The 24,092-nt window shown below is 37.5% G+C and overlaps 1 protein-coding gene and 1 long non-coding RNA gene across 5 annotated transcripts in view; one reads left to right on the plus strand and one right to left on the minus strand.

Annotated features, from left to right (window-relative positions):
* The window catches only part of NEGR1 (neuronal growth regulator 1), a 779,356-nt gene that overhangs the window by 115,930 nt on the left and 639,334 nt on the right, over positions 1-24,092 (minus strand). The window lies entirely within an intron of this gene.
* LOC116668076 lies at positions 1,223-23,872 on the plus strand. Its single transcript, XR_004325156.1, has 4 exons — positions 1,223-1,392; positions 22,333-22,478; positions 23,153-23,228; positions 23,704-23,872. It is a non-coding gene; the product is annotated as an uncharacterized LOC116668076 (long non-coding RNA).

The following is a 24,092-nucleotide window of genomic DNA, read 5'->3' on the forward strand; positions in this document are numbered from 1 at the left end:
ACTGTCTGTATATGTATATAATAATTGAATGTATGGCAAATATATACATATATGTATGTATATGTATGCATGCACGCACACACACATACATGCATGTTTATACACATTTGCACACATGTGCATGTACACCCACACACATATTTGCGTGCTTGCATGCATATGTGTGTGCACACACACATGTAATTACACCTACATGTGTGTCTATACACATGCATATACATGCGTGCGTATAATCATATAAATACACATATGTGTGTTGTATAGTATGAACATATATGACATAATAAATATTTGTTTATTTATTTCCTGTCTTTCTTACTAGACTATAAGCATCACAAAGGCAGGAACTTTGCCTGTCTTGCTATTGCATTCTGAATGTCTGGAATACAGTCTGGCACATAGTGGTGACTCAAAAAGTAAATATTAAATGATTGAAAGAACATGTGCCCTGTTGCATATATGTATAGGGGCACATCTGCTCATGTTTACATGTTCTGATGTGGACACCTGCACCTGCATGCACGCCATGCACATGTGATAACCCCATAAAGTCTGCTGGAACAGGAGGATTTGCAGACAGCAGTGACTCACAGACTCCAACCAAACAGCTTAAGGTTACAGTTCAAATGGGTTCCCAAGATAAGAGGAGTTCTATTACTGAGTCCAAATGGAAATTTCAGCTTTGCTTGCAAATAAAAGCTTTTTTAAAAGAGGACTTTCTTTTTAATTAGGCAGAATAGAAGCAGTTACTTTATGCAAATTGAAATAGTAAAGTCCGACCTAGACACTTGCTGCCCTGACCATATGATTTTCCTATATTTTATTCTCCTGCCATTTAATTACAAAATGTTTCATTATCACAAAGAATAAATGTGAGATAATACAGGAGGGGATAATGAGTTGGACATAAATGTGTCCTAATTGCACAATCTACTGTACATACATAAAAGAGATACATATGATTCCAGCTAAGTTTGGTTTTAGATAGCAAATTGGTTTCAAGCTCAGCACATCAAGGTTTTGCTTGGTCTGTATTTTCTAGTAGATGTTATTAATACTGGGACCCTTAATAGACTCAGAAACAATTTAAGTTTAAAAATTTGAGCACAATATCAGTGACAACTGATTTTTACCCAAAATTACATATTTCAATGGAGCAAGTTATTCTTAGGCACACAAAATTAAACTCTTGGGAAACAAATCCAGGAGACAGCTCCAGCTGGTTAAGTTGAATAGAAGGTTTAGCCATTAAAGTTTTATTAGGTTTTTGGTCTTGTATGAGGTCAAAACAGTTGTTTTAGCATTTTTTGTTTGTTTGACTTCCTTTATTCCCCACAGCTGTACTGGAGGAAGATGCACCCCCAGGGGCAGCTGTCAGAAAACCTCTTATCTGTAAGTCTTCAGCCACGTTCACTAACCTCTCCACCCTCCTTGAATGTGCAGGCGCCCCTTTCCCTTCCTGCTCACCAAATGTCCTACAATTTGCTGAAATAGCACATGTTCATTTATCTAAATCATTTGAATAGTGTATTTTTGCCCAACACACACTAGTTTTGCACCAAAAGTGCCTGGAGACAAGGGTGAGATGAAAAGAAAATCTATGCTGGGAGTCAGAACACGTGAGTGTGGGTAGTGTCATTTACTAGTTGAGTAATTTTGGAAAAGTCATACATTCTTTGAGCCTCACTTTGTTACCTAGAAATATGGGGAAAGCATCTCACAGTGGTATCAATGAGTAAATTAATTACCTTCTTTAGGCTTCAGATTACCCACCTGTAGAATAATCACTTGCCTTATAAGGCAACTATGAAAATTAAGTAATTTCTGTAAAGATTTTAGCAAACTGCCTGGCAAATAACAGACACTGAAAAAAGTTAGTAATTATTATTAACATGACGTAGAGAGACTACGTATATGTTACTTTTCAAGTATTACAATTACTATTATCTCCTATCTAATGACAAACTAGGATGGAAGACTGTTGGGGAGGTGGGTGGCAAGCTGTGGTTGGTATCAGTAAGTGTATAATTCCACTGAATTTCAATTGACTTTATGGGAACACAGCAAGGTGTAGTGGAAAGAAGGTAGACTTGGGAATCTATACTGGCTCTGTGATTAATTCTGCAGCCCTGGGCAATTTATCTAACCTCTCTAGGTGTGTTTCCTCAATCGAAAAGGGGAGTTTACAGCCGAGAGAGAGAGAATGCCAGTTGCCACAATGCAAGATGGGACCAGAACCAAGATCAGAATTCAGGTTTTCTGACTGCCTGGTCAGCCCTCCTGCTTCAGCAGCTGATGGGCTACTGGCTCCACCTGAAACCCTTCACTCATTAGTTCACGCTGAAAGATTATTATTTACTAGATGCCAAGTACTATGTTAGGTGCCAGAGATATAACTGTGCGGGAGGAGACAGTATCTCTCTAGCAGGGAGGAGTGGTTTGGGGTGTGGGGTCCCCTGGTAGATTTAGAGAACCTGGGCTGAACTCAAAAACACAGATCAGGATCTGTCTGCCTGCCTTTATCCTGACCACAGAAGGAATCAGAGGTACTTTGCACTTATTAGGAAGAGGAATACAACATATGTCCCTCATTTTTTAGAAATTCTGCTTTGAGTTTTGTTGGCTTCCATGGCAACTGCCAAAATGGTTTTGTGGAAAAGCAACTCTTTCCTGAACTATCCCAGCTTGGAGGTGATGAGCAGTGTTGGAAGCCAATGCCCTTTGCTGATTTCAGGGTTTCATATATCCCTCTAAAATCCCACTTTTGTGGAGACTCCACGGCCTTCTGTCTCCTTTCTGTCTTTCTGTCTCTGTCTCTCTCATGCCATGTCCTTGCTTTAACTTTTTTCCTTTATCTTTCAACCATGTGTGAGCTGTGGCATTTTCGTAGATATGAATCATCTTGTGACAAATCTCCCAAAGCTTCCATTTCCTATGGATCTGATGAGTAACATGAAGCCGACAGCCTTGGCAGCTGCCTTTATAGGAAGAATCAGACTTACTGGGAGGAACTCAGGCTCTGTGTAGAGAACTTTCGGGTTGACAAGGATGGAATCTCTCCCACGTATATATTTTTATATTTTGGATCCTAATTAACTGTGTGATTTTTGGCATCATTTGCTTCATTCCTCCCTGTAAAATTGGCAAGCTGAATATATGGTATCCATGATAGAATCCAACTCAAAGATATTATGATTTTATGGATCAAATGGTTATATCTATGAAGAGGAATCCAGGTCTGATAAGCATATAAAAGGTAGACTACCAAAAGGAAAAGTAATCTTTTATTTACGATTTCAAAAAATTAGCACATCAGCTCTTCACTCAGTAGCATCTCTACCAAGTCATTTAACCAGGATTTGGTTGTAGTTAGTGTAAAGATGAACTGACCAAACTTTTCTTTAATCTAAATAAATAAAAGTGCTCATGGCAATTTCATGCCCATACACAATTCTCGAAAATGCTCATTCATTAAATAGAAGATAAAATACAAATTTGATAGTAAATAATAAAAATCACTTTATTTGTTACTTAATTAATTTATCTATCCAAAAGTTGACTAAGTACCTACTATGTGCCAAGTGTTATACTATGCCTTGAGGGTGCAAAGATAACTATGACAGCACTCATTTTCAATTGGGGCAAAATAATGAAAATTAAAATTGATATAACATAAAACAAATTGTTAGCAAATAATGAGGGCAAATGTGCTTTTAAAGGTAGTAATTTTAGTAGCATACGTTCCAGAACCTTTTGATGTTTTGCATGTTTTCCTAGAGCTAAAGTAAAAGGTGGAAAATCCCTTACGAATAGTTCTCCTACTCTTCTCGCCTGAGTTTCTTTGAAGCTTCATTCCACCACCCATTCAAAGCAATAGTTCCTTCTTGCTAGTCTGATACTGGCCATCTAATTTGTTCATTTGTCAAGAGACAGAGACAATAAACTGGGAAGTTTTTGTTTGGGGATAATTAATTGGAAATGAGAGCACATGTATTTTGCAATTTAGTAAAGTTACTGGAGTGGAAAGAGGAGAGACTGTTTCTGCTACTCCCAGTCTATTCCTGTGTCTCTCCTATTTCAGAAGAGGTGTTCTAAAAACTGGACTCATAGCTCTGCAGCTTTAATATCTCTTGCACAAGAATCAAAACAAGAATGGTCCATCACAGAAAAAGAATATAGAGTGAAATATACTTAGAGATGTACACAAATTAAAAAATAAACATGAGAGATTAATAACTAGGATATTCTCTCATATCAGTATGGTCCAAATGCAACAGGGAAGAACAGATCAGACTCCATATCGTATCTGTTTCTCTTACTTTAAGCTTTGTATTCTATTGCTTTTGCTACAAGTTAATAACAAAAGGGATGTTGCCCATAGCTTCAAGTATACCTAATGGTCCTCCTCCCAGAATCCTGCTTTCCATGCCTGAGTGTTAAGCTAAAATACTTTTGTTTAGCTCTTAGAAAACAACCTGAACAGGTCCACCTGTGAATGGCTGCAGGATAAAAGAAATCAACGCCTCCCGTCTGGAGTCTGGCAGGAACCAGGAAATATCTGCAACAGCTTGTCACTTCTCTCTTTTAACTTCACCTCCTCACCTCCCCTTCTTTGTTCTATAAAAGAAACTAGCATCCAAACTTGGGCAAGATGGTTCTTTGGGACATCAGTCTGCCATCTTCTCAGTCTGCTGGCTTTTGAATAAAGTCACTGTTCCTTGCCCCACGAACTCATCTCTTGATTTATTGGCCTGTCATGCAGTGAGCAGTACAAGCTTGGACATGGGAACACAAACAGAAGTGAGGACTGCATGCACATTTAGACAACTGACCCAGCAGAAGCAAAGAAATGAGCAGACAAGAGCGCTGCGTTGCCAGTTCTGCTCCAGCCACGGACCCTGTGGTACTCAGCCCTCAAGCCGTGGTCCTCAGGCTCCCAATGATCCTGATCTCTGGTATACACATCAGTGTACCAGAGCTGGTGTGTTTGACCAACAGCCTGTAACAGGTAGGATAATATGTCACTTTGCTCTAGATTACAGAAGCCATCATAGCTTCTGTCTTGAGTGTGACACCCACTGCCCACCTCTCTGACCTGCAGCTTGAGAAAATGGCATGCTACGAGCAGCTCTATGAAAAAGTCCACATGGAAGTGAATGAGGTCACCTGCCAACAACCACCCTGAGTGCTGTTGGAAACAAATCCTCTAGACGCATCAACCTCAGATGATTACAGCCTCAGCTGTTACTTTGACGGCTGCTTTGTGAGAGACCCTAAGCTAGAACCACCGAGCTAAACCCTTCCTGGAATCCTGACCCACAGACACTGGGATAACACATGTTTGCTGTTTTAAGCTAATAGGTTTAGGGTAATTTATTATACGGCAAAATATTGCCAGAATAGTCCCACCACCTCTCTTCTGGACATGGGGCTGGTTCTGCTGTCACGATGAGCCCTTTCCACAGCTGGGGCTTCCCTCAGCAGCCACATTCCTGCTGCTCTGGGCACAATGCTTCTCTGAGACACCTTCACACGAAATGAGGTCACTCCATGCTGCTATCAAATGCAAGGGATTGTAATCATGGATTTCCAAGGTCAAAACTGTTCCCTGCAAACTTCTCAACTTTCAGAAAAGAGGAGACAAAATTCTCTCAGGCACTGGGCTCCAATCTGGATTTGACTTCAGCTTCTTGTCGCTGTTTCAAAGACATCTTACATTCTTGGATATTCTTGACGTCTGAATCATGTGTCAAGATGTTGTTGATTCTAGTGATGGCAAAGTTTCATCTCATATGCATAGCAGATTGTTAAAACATGCCGGGGCTGTGGTGCTCCTTTCCATTCTGCTGTTCCCAATTTTATTGTCACTTCAGAAATAAACTACAACATATAAAGGAGCACTGAGAAGGCGGCTTTAAGAGCCCTGGGGTAGAGCTAAAAGCAGCTCCCTTGATTTTATGTTTGAGCCATCTGGTGCTTACATCAGCTACCACTTGTTTTCAAATATATATTATTTGCGACTTTGTAGAGCTGAATAACATGAGCCCCTTTGGTACAGCAAATATTGTCAACGTACAGTGATTTAAATAAAAGAAGGAGCTAGTCATTTCATATGAGTCTGTGTGGAGGGAAGTTGATAGCTTCCCCATACCGAAAAGAGGAGAACTCTTATACTAAGAGAAATGTCTAGAACTTCAACCTCCTGGACACCAGGAAAAGAAACTAAGGACTTTCAGAGAAACCGTCTGTGTCTCGAGTGAAGGCTCGCATTTGTTGAGTGTTTACTATGTCCCAGACATTGTCCTTAGCACTTCAAATACTGCATCTAATCCAGAATAAATTAGGCAATGCTAATGTAATAAGCAATTTTAAAATTCTCAAGGAATTATAATCACAAACATTTATTTATTGCCTTGCAACATGCATATCTATATATCTCTCACAGATCAGGTTAATTGTCATGTTATTGTATCACTGGGAAACAACAAAAGTTCTCCTGGGTCAGCTTGAGAGAGAAAGAGAGTATTACGCACAGGCTCTCCTATTTTTTGATGTGGAAGACCCACATATGACATCTCAAAATCTCATTGGTTGAAACAAGTCACATGATCTTGCCTAACCTGTTCCCACATGCCTGGAAAGAGAAGAGAATCAGATCTAGGGTCTCTTGCTATAAGTCTCTCAAATACTTTCTTTTCACAGATATTTTATGTGTGCAGAAACCAGGACACCAAGGGGTAAAGTGACTTTTCAAGGTCATTTACCTAAGAAGTGGTGGAACTGGGTACATTTAAAACTGGGCCTGTTAAAACCCAAAGTTCATACGCTTAAGCACTACCTATGGAGGAGAAAATCCTGGCCTATAGCAACACTAACTGAAGGGAGGTGGAGGGCCATAAGGTGTCTATTCTGCCTGAACAATATTCTCTCGTGGATCCTTTCAAATGTTTATTCCATATCCCCTGAGTGAATGAGGGCAGGGGCTACGTCAGCCTTTGACCACCATTGAAAGCTCAAGTGCCTAGTACAGTGCCAGACACATAGCAAGTGTTCAGAAAATTTTGGTTGAAACCTATCAAACGGATGCCTAATTTGAGAGATGCATTATGTAGTACTATACATACCAGAATCCAGAGAGCACACTTGGTGCTGCTTCACAAATACTAAGGAAGTTTCCAATGATCTATACTTCATTCCTCATTTATATAGTAAAATGGTAAAATTAAACTATCTTATAAATTGCCCGCTCCTTCATAGATTCAGTCATACTAGAGAACAATCACTTCTACCGTCAAAGGCCAAGTGTTAGCGCAGTCAGTTAGTCTCTGAGTTTTTTTTTTGGCTTCTCCATCCCTTACCACCAACCATGTGCTGTCTGGCACTCCCAAGTTCAGCACATATTAACTTCTCCATCTATGATCATTTTCACTCTCCATCTCATTGCCATATTACCTTACCAGCCTTTCACAGATTTTTTTCCTCATGCTAATCCATAAATGGCATAACATTTTAAAGTTGAAACCTCTGGACCTTACTGTGCCATGTCCTTAGGAGCTTCTTCCCCTATGAGGTCCTGCAGTTCTCATTTCCTAGAAGCACCATGGCTTCAAGAGACCCTTCCACATTCTAACTCACACTTGCTACTGTCAGGATTCTGAAGCTGAATTTTTGCTTCTAACCCAGTTTTTCCCTGTCTTCCGCTGTGGACATGACTTTTCTTGAATCCAGCCCTTCATGTAGGAACACTGTGACCACAGATATGAAACCTCCACACTCTCATCCAAGCCTGACATACACAGCTCAAATTCTTCCTTCCTTCCATATAATACCCTGTTATCCATGGTCAGCTGCTGCTCTAGCTCCCAAAACCACAGCCTAGACTAGTATCTGAGGGATGCCTGCTACCATCCACTTTCGGCTCCTTATCCGAATCACTTGGTGGGAGAAAACAGACCATACTGTTCCACCTGTAGTATTCAGGGTAACCATCGGTTTGTGGGAAAGGATTTAGGGACTTTTGTTCCCTTTTTAGGATCCTGAAATATATACCACCCAGGCAAGCTATGAAATCAGCCCTACATACATTTTCACTGTTTTAAGTGTATAATACATCCCTCTGAGTATAACTTAGAACACCTACACATGGACATTATGCTGTTGCGGAGAACAGCATTATAAAAGAAATTTACTATACCATAGTGTGGTACTCCCCATTTTATGCCCTTAGGAGTAACTTTTACAGATATTATTTATAAGTACTTAATTAAATAATATTGCAAACTCCATCAGGATTGTCAATGGAATTTCTCCTACCTTAACACAAAAGGGTAAGCATTACTCTTTTACAATATGCAAGCATTATTCTTTCACAGTGATCTTTATTTCTTTAACAAATGTAAACACTGAAAGTTTCTGAAAATAGGTCAGATTTCCATTACAAACAATCATGAAGGAAAAATCAATCATACTTTAATTTAATTGAGGAAATTTTAATCATATATTCTCTTATTATCAAATAAATAATGAGAAAGAGAAAGATAACATTGCCTGATAGGCCCCTCATACAGCTGAGCATTTCAAAGGCATATTCAGACAGCTATACGTATATGTAAATGCACTTGGATGCTTACAGCAGATGACTGTATACACAAAGAAGAGAATCAGGTATTCAGTGTAACATTAAAAAAAAAAAAAAAGACTAGAAATCAAGGGACCTGAGGTCTTGTCCTTTCTTGTACTTACTCAAGTATGTTTAAGATCTTAGGCAAATTACTTAGCTTTGTTTTAGCCAGCTATAGAACAAGAAATTTAAATCAAGGCATAGAACGTGTGTGTTAGTTTCCTCTCTCCCACACGTGGTAGAAGTTGCTTAGCGATCAGGGCACTCATTTCTGCCGGCTAGGATGGCAGTCTCAAAACCCTTTTCAGTACTAGGCTCCAGATAGCATTTCCAACCGACTTGATTTATACATAATATAAAGTCCATTGGACATCCTGAGCAGGTAACCTTAAATGTTCCTTCTGTAGCTCGTGTTTAGGAATATGTCTTCTTTCATACTGCTAAGATTTGGAGCTTGGAAAGAACTCATTTACATTCACATGCATAATAGCAAAACAAGTGCTAAAAGTGTAAAAACATCTACACTTTTAATCACAGATACTCTTTCTCATCCTCCTCCTCCTTTTCCTCCTTCCTTCCTCTTCTTTTCCATCCCCTTTCCCTCCTCCTCCTCCCTGTCTTCCTCCTCTTTCTTCTTAGACTACATTGTCTGTAAATAGGCAAAAATACATTTTACTTTACAGCATATTCAAACAATTCAACAACTGAAACTTCCAAATTCCTCCACAACACAGAATATTAGCATCGTCAGGAAAATTCATTTCTTGGCATATGACCTAAATACAGAGACAGACACTAATATTTCTTTTCTCAACTTTTTGTAACACAGATTTTCACTTACATTCCATATCCTTCCACAAAAGAATAGATTCGGCTTGTAAAAATTACATACACTTACGATGCAGTTTCCTGCAGTTTTTCTTTTTCTCCTCTATTATTAAACATTCTACTTCCTAGAAATGGGATTACATTTTGAACTACATTCCTTCCCATAGGATATGTTTCTTAACAATATATACTATGTGTCTTATATTTTATACTTGTCCTCTTTTTAAGTGACCAGTATCATCTCTAAATTTTCCAACGTCTTTAAATAATGAGGCTATTTCCAGCATTTTAGAATGAGTAATTAATTGCCTAGCCTGGAATCCATCTGATATCAAAGTATTAATGCCTGAATTAATTTTCAACTTGTAACTGTTTTCATTTACACCTACGTCCTTGGTAGTTATTTAAGGCAATTTCATCTTCCTCGTCTGTGGCTTATACGTTAATGTGTTTCATTTTAATGAACACACTTTAAGCCACAGAAGTAGGCCAGACACTCTCAGAATGTGTCATAAGAGGAGAAATCTACTCATAGATAAGCCTTTCAGATGAAAAGGTTTAAAAGGGATGGTACAATGGAGGTATTTTTAAGTTGTAGCTGAGACACAAGTCATCTGAAATCTATTGCTATAACAGGTTCTGTCCTTTTTAGGAATACAGACTAGGATTCACATCTTTCTGCGAATAGTTTTTAAAAATTTTACCTGAGATTTTGAAGACTCTGATTGTATACACAAGCCAATAGGCCAAAAAAAGAAAAAATTAATACCTGATGGCTTTCAGAACAACTTGTTATGTGATTGACCTCAAATTTGAGTATAGCCCAAGTGTCTTTATATTATTAGAATACGCCTGAAAATTACATCTAATTAGGTACAAAATTTCTTTCCTTATTTTAACATATTTCCTTTTGTTAGTATCAAATATCTTCATCCTAGAACATTTTAAAAGTAAGATTTAATGGTAAACTTGGCTTGCAAAAAAGGACTTTAATTGCAATAACCAAGTCAGCATCCCAAATAAAATTCACTGCTTTAATTAATACTTTTGAGAATTAATAAAAGTAATTTTGTTGTTTGGCTTTCATCTTTATGCCTTTCAGGCATATTAGATGCTAGAGTAGGCAAATAAAAATAGTTAATCGTTACATAAATAACTTTACTTAACTTTTTGTCCTTAAAAACATTTCTTTTTTAGAATATTGGTTTTTCTATTATTGAAAAACTGGGCATTAATCAAGTATAAATGAGACAGGTGTCAGTCAAGTGCTAACTGTAGGCCATATTATTTTGCTAATTAGACAATATTAAGTTGAAAATTAGATACAATACTTTCAAAGAGTGGAATACTAATATAAAAGTCACACAGTCTTACTATTGTTTTAGTACTTCAGTTAGAAGAGGACACTTAATTATCTGGTGGTGTCCTTTAGTTTCCAAGATAGAGAATTTCTGTATTAAGGAAGAATGAGCCACTTAATTTTTCAAAAGGTGAAGTGTTTGCAGGCAGAAAATCATCTGTTATATTGGGGCGTCTCACCCTCTGTATCCTATTATTGCCCTCAAGTTCCAAGAAACTACAATATGAGGTATTAAATTGCTATTCTGGGATGGAAATTCTTCACAGAGCCATACTCTCTTCTGTTCCTAGTAAAAGGATTTGAATAAAACTTGAGGCCTCATCTATTATTTCTCTTAATTAAAGCATCATTTTGAGCACCAAGCTCCTGAATTTTTTTCTCCTCTGGATTTATCAATTAGATTGCCAGAACCAAAGATGCCCTGCATGTAGAACATGCCAGAAGGTTAAAATGAGAGCAGTTCAAGCATTTAAAGGAGAAGCTTCAGAGGACCAAAGTCCCAGGAAACCAAGAACCTTCAACTCAAGATCTTTGCGTATCTCCAGAAACGCACCAAGCAGTACCACCAAAATACTCAGCAGCTCTGCTTTTCTCCACCCCTCCTGAAAGAGCAACTGTTTCAAAAGAATCCAGTTTTCCTCTCATAGATGGGGAGCGGCCACTTGGATTTCAATCTGAGACAAAGTTACTAGCCTTTTAAATAATGAATTGAAGCCCTAGTTTGACATTGCTGCCCTGTACCATTCATCACTCCCAAATTACAGATCATATATTTGTTACACCATATCCAGTTTAAACAGTCATTCTCCCATATCTCTAAGCAAATAGGTTTATCTTACCTGCCAACTATGACTGACTGGTAGTGGATGTCTGGAAGCTGCAACTAGCTAAGTAGCAAAAGGAACCAAGGTTGATTAGCAATGTCTGCCAGGGAAGCGGGAGGAAAGAAGATTTCCACAGGCCATTTACCCTTCTTCACTTAGACAGAGAGAATTTCATTTCTGAATCCTACTTCATAACATTATCTGCCCTATAAAGATAGACATTTTTAAAACTTTACTACTTGCCAAATATATCTAGGTAACGATGACAGATATGTCTTCTCTGCCCACAACGTAGGAGAAAGTTAACCTGTTAACTCTAAATAGTGACCAGGAGTGAAAATTTGATGAGCACAGCTGAGTACACACAGAACATAGAAGTAGCCCGCCTTAATGTTCAATGTTTAACATGTGGCCAAATTCTACTTGTTTCATAGGTAACTTAAGAAAATAAAATCAACAAAGATCCATTAAAAAAAATATTCTCTAGTAAGACTGTCTGTTCTCTGTCTTTGAATGGAAATCACTCCTGGTGCTTCTTTGTTCTCTTAACCCTAGGGATCGAGAATATCTTCAAATGTCCTTCACTTTTGCTGGGGTGTTAGCAATACAAAGGTTTGAGGAAAACCTTCTTAAGAAACTCTTTCAGGTTTTTCTTAGGATTCCATCTGATAATGTTCTTAAATATCAGCCTGTAAATTTAGTAAAAGGTACTTTCTATGATGTTATGTAATCTAAGAAAATACGAATTTAGGTCATCTCATACATGATAGGACTAGATCATAAAAGACGGTACAAGTTCTGAAATTGATGTGCCTATTTAGAGAATATTATGTGATGTACTATAAGATATCATTTACTAAACCTCTTCTCTTTAAATAAAAATAAAATAGTTTTTAAATGAATTCTGAGAGCCCAGATTCATCAAACTTTAATGCACATTGGCAGTCTCTATATTGCAGTGAATCCTACAGTTTCCCTGGTGGATTTTAGCATCTGAAGCATAGAATTCATATTTCCATGTAATCTGGACATCTTTTGCCTTATATGTCTGAGGCAATATGCTTACTTCCTAGTTAAGAGATTGGCCAGACAGAAAAGTGGGAGCTATTTGCTGAAGAGAGAGCTACACATCTAGTAGTGAATAGGAAAGAATTTCTTTACTGTCTGAAGAGGTAATACAATGTGGTCATTACATCAAGTTAAATGTCATGGTTTACTTAGCAATTCCAGAAGCATTTACTATGATAATGTACGAATCCTGATGCACAGATTATCTTGGATATACATAAAATTCTAAGAAAAATAATAAGTGTGCAACAATTCACTGTTCTATCCTCTCAGTGACAATGTTTCAAAATGAATTTTGATCCATTTCCTAATTTATATACACAAGTCAATGACAACACAAACTCACAGGCACACAACCACACTCAGGGAAAATGAAGCACAAAGGAAGTGAGGAAGAGTTATGTTCCTAAAGTGCAAACATGGAAAGGAGGAGCGTATATTCTGTTTTGAAGGTAGACATAAATGTTCAATTAACCTATTTCTCATGTCTTTTCTTTTATGACTACATATGGTGACAAATCTTCCTAATAAGAAGGGTCACAGAATGGCAGATGTGTAAAATAGCAAAATGAAAACACCTCAACAGATGTATAATTTTCATTTTGCATGAAATGAATAGGAATGTGGAAAGCACATTTGGCAAAGCATGAAAAGCCCTTAAATTAGGAAGGCTATGAGTTGGAACGGTTTTAGAAACGTTCCATGGATTGATTTGAAGAGTTCAGGAAAGACCTTCCCCACTGCAGACACCCACATACTGTAAAGTCTGATAGCTTGTGGTTAAAAAAAATAAAATTAGTTCCTTAAGGTAGATAAAGTTCATCTCCCACACTTCTTTTTGGAAAATGTAAACGTCTTTGGGAGGGCCCATCTGAGAAACCACCACCTTGAGGACTGCACAAAATAACCAGGAGAAAGGAAGGTAGCAGAGTCTTAAATACTGAGTTGGTATGAAAGAGCGAGGAACTGCTGATACCTGAGTCTGGTACAGCCTGGGAAACTCGGCTTTGTTCCAGACAAGTGTTAGCTGGAGGTGGTATGGGAGATGGAGAATATGAGGTTCGTCATGCTTTGAAAATCACATCAGACATGGAGAAAATAAATCAAAATGAGGAAGAAAGCAAATATTGATAAAATATTTCTAGTATTCCTAGTTTAATACCATTCGTCTAAATTAAGGTGTTCATCACTTTAAGAAGGCAAAGTCTTTATTCTGACATAACTTTTCTCTTTAACTTTTTATTTTCAAATAATTTTAGACTTACAGAGAAGCTGTAATGATATGACAGAATATCCCCATATACTTCTCACCCAGCTGCCAATAAAGTGAAAATCCTATGCAACCATGAGACAGTTATCAAATACCAATTATCAGGAATCAATACAACTATCAATACTAGGAAATTAACATTGGTACAATATCATGAAATAACCTATAGCTATAGATTGTATTCAGATTTCCTCAATTTTCCCGCTAATGTCCTTTTCCTATTCCAGGATCCAATCCAGGACACCAAGTTGCATTTGGTTCTCAAGTCCCTTTAGCTTATTCCAGTCTGTAATATTTACTTGGTATTTTCATTACCTTGACACTTTGAAAAATACTCATTGGTACTCTGCAGAATGTTCTTCAATTCGGATTTCTCTTACGTTTTCTCACGACTAGACTGAATTTATATATTTGGGAGAAGAATACCACAAAGCTCATGTGCACTTCTCTTCCGATGCTCTCGGGGGTACACTATACCAATAGTCTTATTCCTGGTAATGGTAACCGTAATTGTTCGGGTTGATGGTTTCTGTGATGTTTCTCTGATGTAAAGTTACTCTTTTTTCCTTTTCATACTCTTCATTAGCTGTGAGTCACTAAGTCCAGTCCATAGTAAAGGGGAGAGGAACTAAATTTCACCTCAGGAGGGTAGCGTATCAAAGAATTTGTGGACATCTGTTAAAATCTCCACAGTGATTAATACATATTTGGAGGGAGACATTTTGAGGATATGTGAATACCTTATTTCTATTTTTTAAATTTCCAGTTATTTTAAATATATATCAGTAGATTTTACCTGCAGGAATTACTACTAGGGTGTTCTGACAGTGGCTTTCTATTTCTCTCATTCTTATATTTATGAATTGGAATTCTTCTATGAGAAAGAACAGCTTTTCCGCATTTGTATATTTAGTAAATCATTTATTTATATCAGTATGGACTCATGGACGTTCATTTTATTCTTGAAGTTATAATCCAATACTCTCAATATTTATTTTGTAGCTCACATTGTTCAAGTTTCAGTCATTTGAAGCTCTTCTGGGTAGTTCTTGTGTCCTTTTGATATGTCTCTCATCCTTTTTCTTTTTCAAGTCATTTCCTCATATCTTGGCACCACAAAATGTTCTAAGCTCATCTTTTATTTTACCTGTCCAGTCCTAGAATCAGCCACCTGTCCAAGGACACCTGGTTTCTTTGACTGGAGAACAGTATTAGAAACTAAGATCTGAGTGCTAGATGTGCTCATTGCTAATGCAGTATCAGTGCTTCTACGCTTCTTAGCAGGTAGTGTTAGGGAAGGTATGCGTGTGTATTAACTCATGTATACACATATATCTATATTTTTTTATCTATATGCATATATATTAAAATAAACATAAGTTCAAATTGGTATCTCCAACTCCAATAAAGCACCACATGATTAATTCTAGCATTTTGTCTTTGCTTATTTGTAATTCCTTTCTTAGACAATGGGAAAGCTGACTCTCATTATCTAGAATATATTTCCTAATTTGTTCAACCTCAGTATATATGTAACATTAGTTTTAGAACTGCTAAACGTAATCTTATGAGAAATAAATTTACCAGCTAGAATGCAGTTCACTTTTATCTTTAGCCCTCCAGTGTCAAATCAAAAGACAATTTTACAAAGTTCCTTAGATTAGCTCCTTCCTTCCTCACCCATTTCAGTGTGGTTATATGATTCATTTGTTACACAGTTAGATTCATTTGTCACAGTCTGCATTCTATCTTGGGTTTTCCAAACATCCTGTTTGATTTTTTTTTTTTGTACAAAAAAGTTCCCTTATTATGGTGTACATTTCTATGGGTTTTGACAAAGGCATAGAGTCATGTATTCACTACCCCAGTACCATGCAGAATAGTTCTATCATCAAAGAGCTCCCAGCAAAGTATTTTGAAACAAACAAAATAATAGCAATATTTCAAGTTTCTAAAAAAATTCCTAAAATATGTATTTGAAGTGCCTGTCAGATTGAACTGTGATTGGCTCTGGATGGATCTCACTATTTTCAGGGAATCTAACACTCAGAAAAACACCACCAAATGTGCACGCTAATACCTCTCATATCCCAGTATAGTTCAGATTGCCATTCTGGCAAAAAAGCTTCAGGAATTCTAAGTGCTATGCATAATTTTTGTTCTTCGAGACTCTCAACTTTTGATTGCACCTGCTTTTTCAACCTTATTTTCTACCATTACCCTTTGCCTCTATATGCTACCTACTGGTTCTCAAAGTGTTGTCTGAAGACCAACTGCATCACCTTCACTTGAAATTCAAGTGTCCATGGTTATCGCCTACACAGATATTGTCTTAGTCACAGAGAAGTTGTGGTGATGATGATAAGATCAAGATGATAATGATAATAACTATACTTGGAATCATTATTTATAAAGAACATTTATGTGCATTTTTACAAAGAACTTTTACATACATTTTTCTAAAGAACTTTTCCAAAGAACTTTTGTATGCAAATTACAAGGATCCTGGGAGCTATTAAGGGTACCTATTGTTACAACATCCGCTTAAAGGTGAGGCAATTGAGCCTCAGAGATTATCTCCAGGCTAAAAAACTGATAAACAGCAGAGCTGGGACTTAAACACAGATCTTTTGTTTCAAATTTCTTACCATTCCCATTATCTAAGTTGAAGCCCTTCAGTGCTACCAGTGAGGAGAAGTAATAAAATCAACATTCATTGCATATAATTTTAATATGTTCCAGGTATTGTATAATTTTCCATCATACATCTAATCCAATTCACTATCATTCTTTCAATTCTGTAAGGTAAATACTACCAGATGAGGACACTAGGACTTTGAGAGGCAGAACAGCTTTCCCAAACTCACCGTCCAGATTTCAGTCCCAATTGTTTGAGCACAAATTCCACACTTTTTTCCTGCTAGATCATAATGGATTTTTGTCAAGGTGATTAGAAATATCTTTAGCTCTCAATCCCCACATTTTGTCTCACAAAGGGGAAGAACACTTCCTGTGCTTCATGAAGGACCAGCCAAGATTCTGATAGCTGCTAACTGAGAATGGATTTGATGTTATATAAAAGGATGAACCTGATATCCATTCTATTCTCTGAAGCAGGAAGAATTCTTTTGTCTTTTGCCTCCTAACCTGATGAAGCCTGGACCTCAGGGAAGATTTCTCAAGAGCTTTAAAAGAGTGTAGCTTTTACTAGCTAGCTAGAACTGGGTTTGAATGAGGCTCCACTTTGCACTAGCAAAATAGAGTTGAACAAGTTATTTAATGTCTCTGAAACTCAACTTTATGTTCTGTAAAATTGAGAAATTATATCATAACACTGTAGTAAGGGATAAATAACATGCCATCCATAAAGTCCTTAGATATCCTGTCTATCATCCATGAGATCAGGTTTAGGGCAGGCAACTCTTAATCTCACTAAGCCATTTCAACAACCTCAGCTTCCTGTTAGCCAGTAAGGTGACTGAGCAAGTTTAAGAAGTTTACCATGAACATAATCAAACCTCGAACACAGATTGATGGTCCTATTAATTTTGATTCAGCATTTATACTCCAGTGTTCCAACAGACAGTGTTACTACATGTCCTGGTTTTCTTGAGACAATCCTATACTTTTCAATAGAGCCTTCTTTTACTCTCAAAAGTTTCCCAATTTGGATAATAAACTATACGGTCACACTACTTAAAAGGTGTTTTTCATTTTTTTAATTCTGTACTCACTAGTTCCAATGTCTTTTACTCCCTAGAGACGAACAGAAGAGACTTTATGAACCAGATAAAATTACGTGTTCACTTGAATTTTTAAAATACCAACCTTAAGCCAGATTTGAATGATAATTCTAAACATTTTGTATAATGAAAATAAAGTTGCTATTAAAAATAAACAGTCATTTGAAAAACAAATGTTTAGGGTCCCAAATTTTGATCACTGTCTCTCTATACACTCTGGTGTCCAAACAGCTAAGGGCGACCATGAATTCTGAAAGCACAGACCATAGAGTCCTGTGTGGCCAGTCACAATGAGTCCTAGAGTTTTCAGGTGAACAGATGGCTAAGGTGTCATTTTAGTATCTGTTCTGCCTACATCAGAAAGAGGAAGAAAGAGACAAAGTATTCTTTTATGTCTTTCTTTCATGAATATGCATAAATATAGCATTCATGAATCACTGAGATGTAGGAGACTGTTAAATTGCATTTTCGCTGGAGTTTAAAAAAAACATATGATTAACCTTACTTTCGACGCTGAGTAATTACACTTCCTTATTTAGAGGTCATTTTTGAATCTGTTCCACTGCTAGCTTGTGGGCTGGAGTGAAATAAAGGTACAAAGATACACTAATAATTAATTATTAAAGTTCCTTTTATTCCTTTGTGACTCAAAAACTTTCTAGTCAAGGTAGGTGCCAAAGGTTTGCTTCAGATTATCATGAGTAAATCATATAGATTATTTGGCAAAATAATATTAATAAAATACTAATGATTTTAAAAAATTATAGTGAATTATAGTAATAATAATAATAATAATAATAATAATAATAATAATAATACACTTTCTCATTCTTACTCTGCTTTGTTACCTTTTCTATTGCCATCTTGATACCCATTTGAAAGCATGAATTTTTCCTAGAATCCAGGGAAGTCATATTTCCTTCTTTGAAATACTGCATAAGCACCTTCAGGTTTACGTTGGTATTTTTCCTGGTTCTGGGACAAGGATAGCAAATATATTACAGTGCATACAAGTACTCCCATCCCATACCTGTGAATATTAATAATCTGGTGTTTTTCCCATGTATACCTCATAGTCATTTTCATCCCAAGCATTCAAGACAGGCATTTCCAAGTAAGCAGCACCAGAATACAGATGAAGGCTGTGTACCTTCCCTAGTATAGATTTCCTGAGGCACAGGCAGAATGTGACCTTTGAGTTCTCACTAACCTTTAAAAATTGCTGTACAAAATTACGTGACTATTTAGCTTACTTTTTATTCTACAGTTGAGGGGCTCCGTTCTCCTTCCCTTTAAATCACTTGTGTAGGTATAATGGCACGATCCAGTCAGGTTATGCTGTGGTAAGAGTCGTAAAATCTCAGTGACTCCAACAACAAAGTTTATTTCTGGCCCACGTGACTTACTGACTATAAGTCAATGGCAACTCTGCTCCTTCTCTGTGTGTCTTCATTTAAGGAACATGTTCAAGGAATATCTCTTACCTGACTTATGACCTTCTCATGGCAGAAGGTCTGAGACAGAACTGTTAGCAGTTCTTGGGGCCTCTGTTCAGATATGGGTGTACATGTACCCCACTTTTGCTATTTTATTGTCACATAGCCACCAATAACAATGGGAGGGAGGCCGTGCGCATCATTTAGAAATTGGTAGAGATGAATAATCCTCTCACAGGGAGGGAAGAGAATACTTGCGAAAAAAACAGAATCTCCCTCAGGCATATATTTCTTTGTTTGTTGTTCGTTTTTTAGAAAGCTGTTGCTCCATGCAACATATTAGGACAGGAAGAGACAGGACTACCTTCTGTTTAAGTGCAGCAACCGAAGATTTCAAGTTTCCTGCTGACTCTGGGAGACACTTAAACTCCTGGAAAGACTTATCTATGGCTTTTGCCTGGGAGAGCTGGTAGATAAATTGGCCAGTGCATGAACCCAAGATATGCTTGATTTTTTTTCCCTCAATGTTTTTATGCTGCTTTGCATCTGGACTCTGTGAGCTAGATCAGAGAAAGCTCACAGAGCATTTTTGCAGAATAATGTCCTAAATGCCCACGTAATTTTAATTACAGACCCAGCTTAAATGGATAATTTAAAATATGCTCCAATCATACAGAAGGAGAGTAAATTATCTTCTATTATTTACTGAGAGAACTAGAAAGATAAATAAATGGTGACTAGGCCTTTTGCTATCACTTGGAGAAACAGAAGAATATAAAAATGGTAAAATCACGAGCCTGGGAGAGCGTGAGGTTTTTTGTTGTTTTTACATTTTCTTAACAGAGGGAAGTTTGAAACAAGCAAAGGCAAAGAATTTTACTGGGAACACTGCCTTTCTAGTGTAAAGGAGGATGAAGGCTTTAATCAATAATTTTTAGCATTTGAGAACTGGCAGCAGTGGCTGAAAGAAAGGAAGCATCACAGAGCCGAGTGAAAGTTTGGGGAACTTGTCCCAGCAGGTTGACATGAGATGACTTGGAAATGATACACATTTGGTGTCCTTTGTCCTGACTATAGGTGATAGATGACTTTGATACAAAACAGGCATACTGATCAGAAACAAAACGAAACAAAGTAAAAAACCAAAACCAACCTTCCAATCTGTCATTTCAAAGTAAATAAGTACTTATGCTTGGAGGGGAAAAGATGAAGGGCAAAGACACCCTGTGTTTGTTAAATACCGGCACCCTTGCTGCTCAAAGCTTCGGTATTACCTGGGAGCCGTAAGAAATGCAGCCTGAGACCCCAGCTTAGACCTACTAATCAGAATCTACTATTTAGCAAGATGTCCAGGTGATATGCATGAACTTTTACAGTTTGAGAAGCACTGTTCTGGGATGACCACCTCCTTGCCAGGGAATGTGTGTACATCATACATGACGCACATAGTCCATAGTCACTGCCACACAATCATAACTTTCATTTCCATAATTTAAGAATTAGCAAATTTGGTATAAGGTCTCATAAATTTGGCAAGATCATGGTAACCAGTGAAACTTCACGAGTTTTTATTTCCCCTACTCTGCCATCTTCTTTTACATGTTTTTTATTTTTGTTTTTTATCTTTTTGCTCTGAAAACAGAAAAACACAAGCTCTGTTTCTTTAACACCTCAATTTTCTACAATTCAAAACCTAGTGCCCTCTCTACTCAGATTTTCTCTATCTCCTTCTCCTCTCTTAGTGCTCACAAGTACAAAGATGCACTCCAGGCACTGGAAAAAAAAAAAAAAACTAACAGATTTGATCACAATTTTCTTTTGTAGTTCAAAGAAATAAGGAAAAGTTTATGAATAACTATCTTTTATCAATTCTGGATACCAATAATTTTCATAAAGTTGTCAAGGCCACAAATAATATGAGGATATGGTAAGACTATTCATCGCTATGTCCCACAGGGATAAAACTGGAACTTGCGGCTCATTTAATCATTGACTCAGAGCTAGAAAGGGATTTAGAGATAATCTTATCCCACACCCTGAGACCTTAAGGTGACTTTCCAAGCTCTCCTACTGAAGAGCTGTGGTTAAAATCCAGGTCTTCCGATTCCCAGTCTGGGGTTCATCCATTTGTACTGCATATCACATTACCTCTATGGATGAGCGAAGAGTATCTGCCAATTAGAAACCAGCAGGGAATCGTATAAATTTTTAAGGGTATTTTCAGGTGAAGAACCAGTACTGAGATCCTCTCCACACACCAGCCAACAGCCCATTTATTGAGAGGTAACCAGGTAGGATAAAATGGTAGTAAATAAAACATTCCCTGATGGTTTCTGGGAGGAAGCCATGCTTCCACGGCTTTGAGCCTTTGTATGAATTTTATCCGGAAGCAGGGTTGGATCAGACTCCCACTGAGATGCTATTTGACTTAATCCTTGGCTTGGGGTTACTAGAGGAGGCATATTCAAAAGAAAAGAAAAAAAACTTACAAGAAACAGCTGGAGTCTGTGTCCTTGTACAGGCTTCCACGTATACATGCATAATAGTTTAAGCCTAAGACTTTTACGATTCATGAATTTCTTGTATGCAGGCTTCATCTCAGCTCTTAGTGGTTTTCGGTAATAAGCTATTTGCTTAGCAGGGAAAATAAGTGTTTCTCCCTATGATTGCCAACATTGTACTGGTCTCTGTGCAGAGCATATTTCCTCATCAAGAACTCAGGCCCTCTAAATAGGACAGAGCAACAGGTATTGGCATGCAGACAGGAACATGCCGAGAGTGCCAGCTGACTATTCAGTTTCTTCACCAGGTACACAGAGAGACAGAAAAAAGAAACAGCACATAGGCTGGAGGGAAGCTTATGATGGAAAACAAATATGAAGGACGCAGTGGAAGTTGAAGATATTGAAAAGGAGAGAATACTATTGGGGGTGGCGAGAGAGCAGATCAGCTGGAGAAAATGATGTTCTTGGAAATACTTTGGGTGTTGTCACAGAATAGTTATGAGGGATGGAAAGAAAGTGGCTTAGGAAGTATCAGGAGAGTGGACCCCAGAGAGAAAACAGTAAAGGACAAGGTTAGAGGGACCAGGAGCGAACCTGAAGCTGCCTTCTTGCCAGTGGAGAGCTCTCCCTTCAAATACCTGCAATCCAGCCATAAGCTACCCTCCAGTTTTGCCTGCAGGAAGGAACTCCACATTGTCTTGCCTAAGACTCATCAGTTGACTGCACACTATGACTGATCCCGGATGGAGCAAGAGATGTCTACATCCCTTCTGGACTCTTTTCACTCCACGTGAGCATCACATCACCATACTGACAGGCCATCTGGTAAGGTCATAGGAGGCCATGGACTCGGCCTCTTACATTTGATGTGGTGGGTGCAGAATGCAGTCATGACACCCCCGAGCTGAGGAGATGTTCAGTGATGCCCCCTTGTTAATACCCTAAATCTATGGTTTAGCCCTCATCTCTTTCTTTTTAATCAGATTTAAAAACTTAAATATAAGATAATCAATCTACTATCACGTAAAATCTCTTTAATTGACACGGATGCAGAAGTAGAGAACGCAGCAAAGTATGCAATCAAAGGATTAAGCATTAGGAGTCTAGGAAAGGCTTTCTGATTCCTTGAGGACAGTTTGAGACTAAAGTAAAGAAAAGGAAGAGATGTTTTACTTTTATTTAGAGAAATGCAGACGAACCACCATTATTTTCTTTGCTTTTTGTTTCCCCCCCCCCCTTTGGCCCCTATTTCCATCATATTCCCAAACTGCTTGGGATAAAATTTATTAGGTAGTGCAGAATTTGGCACAGTTTTAAAAGTGTATTTTTTATTTAGATTCTGCAATGAATGTAGTAGCTGAGTATTAGAAAAATGATTTGAGGGAAGATTGTTCTAAAAATAATATTTCCAGGAAAAGTCAGAAATGATATTGGCATTGATAAGCATTTGCTATTATCTGTATTTTAATGTAATCACCTGTGATTTTTTTTTTGAACAGTTACTTATGTTCTCTAGTAACGACTGTTTATACGTAGCTGCTTTTCGGCTTTCTTGATACTCAGAATAAAATTCAGGTAAACTGTGCAATTGCTCTACTATCACTTGATTTTCACATAATAGAGACATGTAGGAATTCAGTTTTCTGTGTTATTCATTCTAGATTTCATATTGTAATTGATTTCTGTCATTGTTCACTCACAATAAAGTATATCAGTGTATGCAATGTATGTAAGTAAGTTCAAAGACTCACGAAATGATAGCATTTCCATCCCACCCATTCAATCACACGTATATCAAGAGAAGAGGTGCCTTTGCTTATTGTCAGTTAGGTTATTGATTTCTTGATTATTTTAGGGAAGTTATTTTATTAACCTGTTTATGAAGTGAGCAGGCTAGAGTCCTCTTCAAGTTTCCTTTACAGGAAATATGTACTCCACATCTGAGATCAAAGTCTTCCCAGTGTGGGGGCGCTAGTGAAGAATCATTTCTGCCAAATGTGTATCCGTTCCACCACTGATTCTCTTCTTTTACCCCTGAATGACTGTCTAGGGACCCAGGGAGAAAAACTGGGAGAACAGGAACAGGGCTAGGCTTCCAGGAGACCCCGAGGACGTAAGAAGTCATTCATACATTCCAGACAAGCAAACTCAGAAAGTAAGTAATTTGCTCATTGTTGAGTCAGTCAAATATTTATTGAAGTTACTTTGTGATGAGTCCAGTGTTGGGAATTCATTTTCCGATTTTAAGTTAAAAACATGTAAGTGAGGATGTGAATGGACACTCTAAATTAAAAGTATAAAAATCTGCTTGTATACATATATTTATATATGGTATGTATATATATTATACGAGTGATGTCTGTATAAGTGTCTGTCTACATATGTGTCTATGTCTACATACGTGTACATGTAGAATACAAAATTATAAGAATTAAATAT

Source organism: Camelus ferus, chromosome 13 (assembly GCF_009834535.1).
Source record: "Camelus ferus isolate YT-003-E chromosome 13, BCGSAC_Cfer_1.0, whole genome shotgun sequence".
NCBI classification, from domain to species: domain Eukaryota; kingdom Metazoa; phylum Chordata; class Mammalia; order Artiodactyla; family Camelidae; genus Camelus; species Camelus ferus.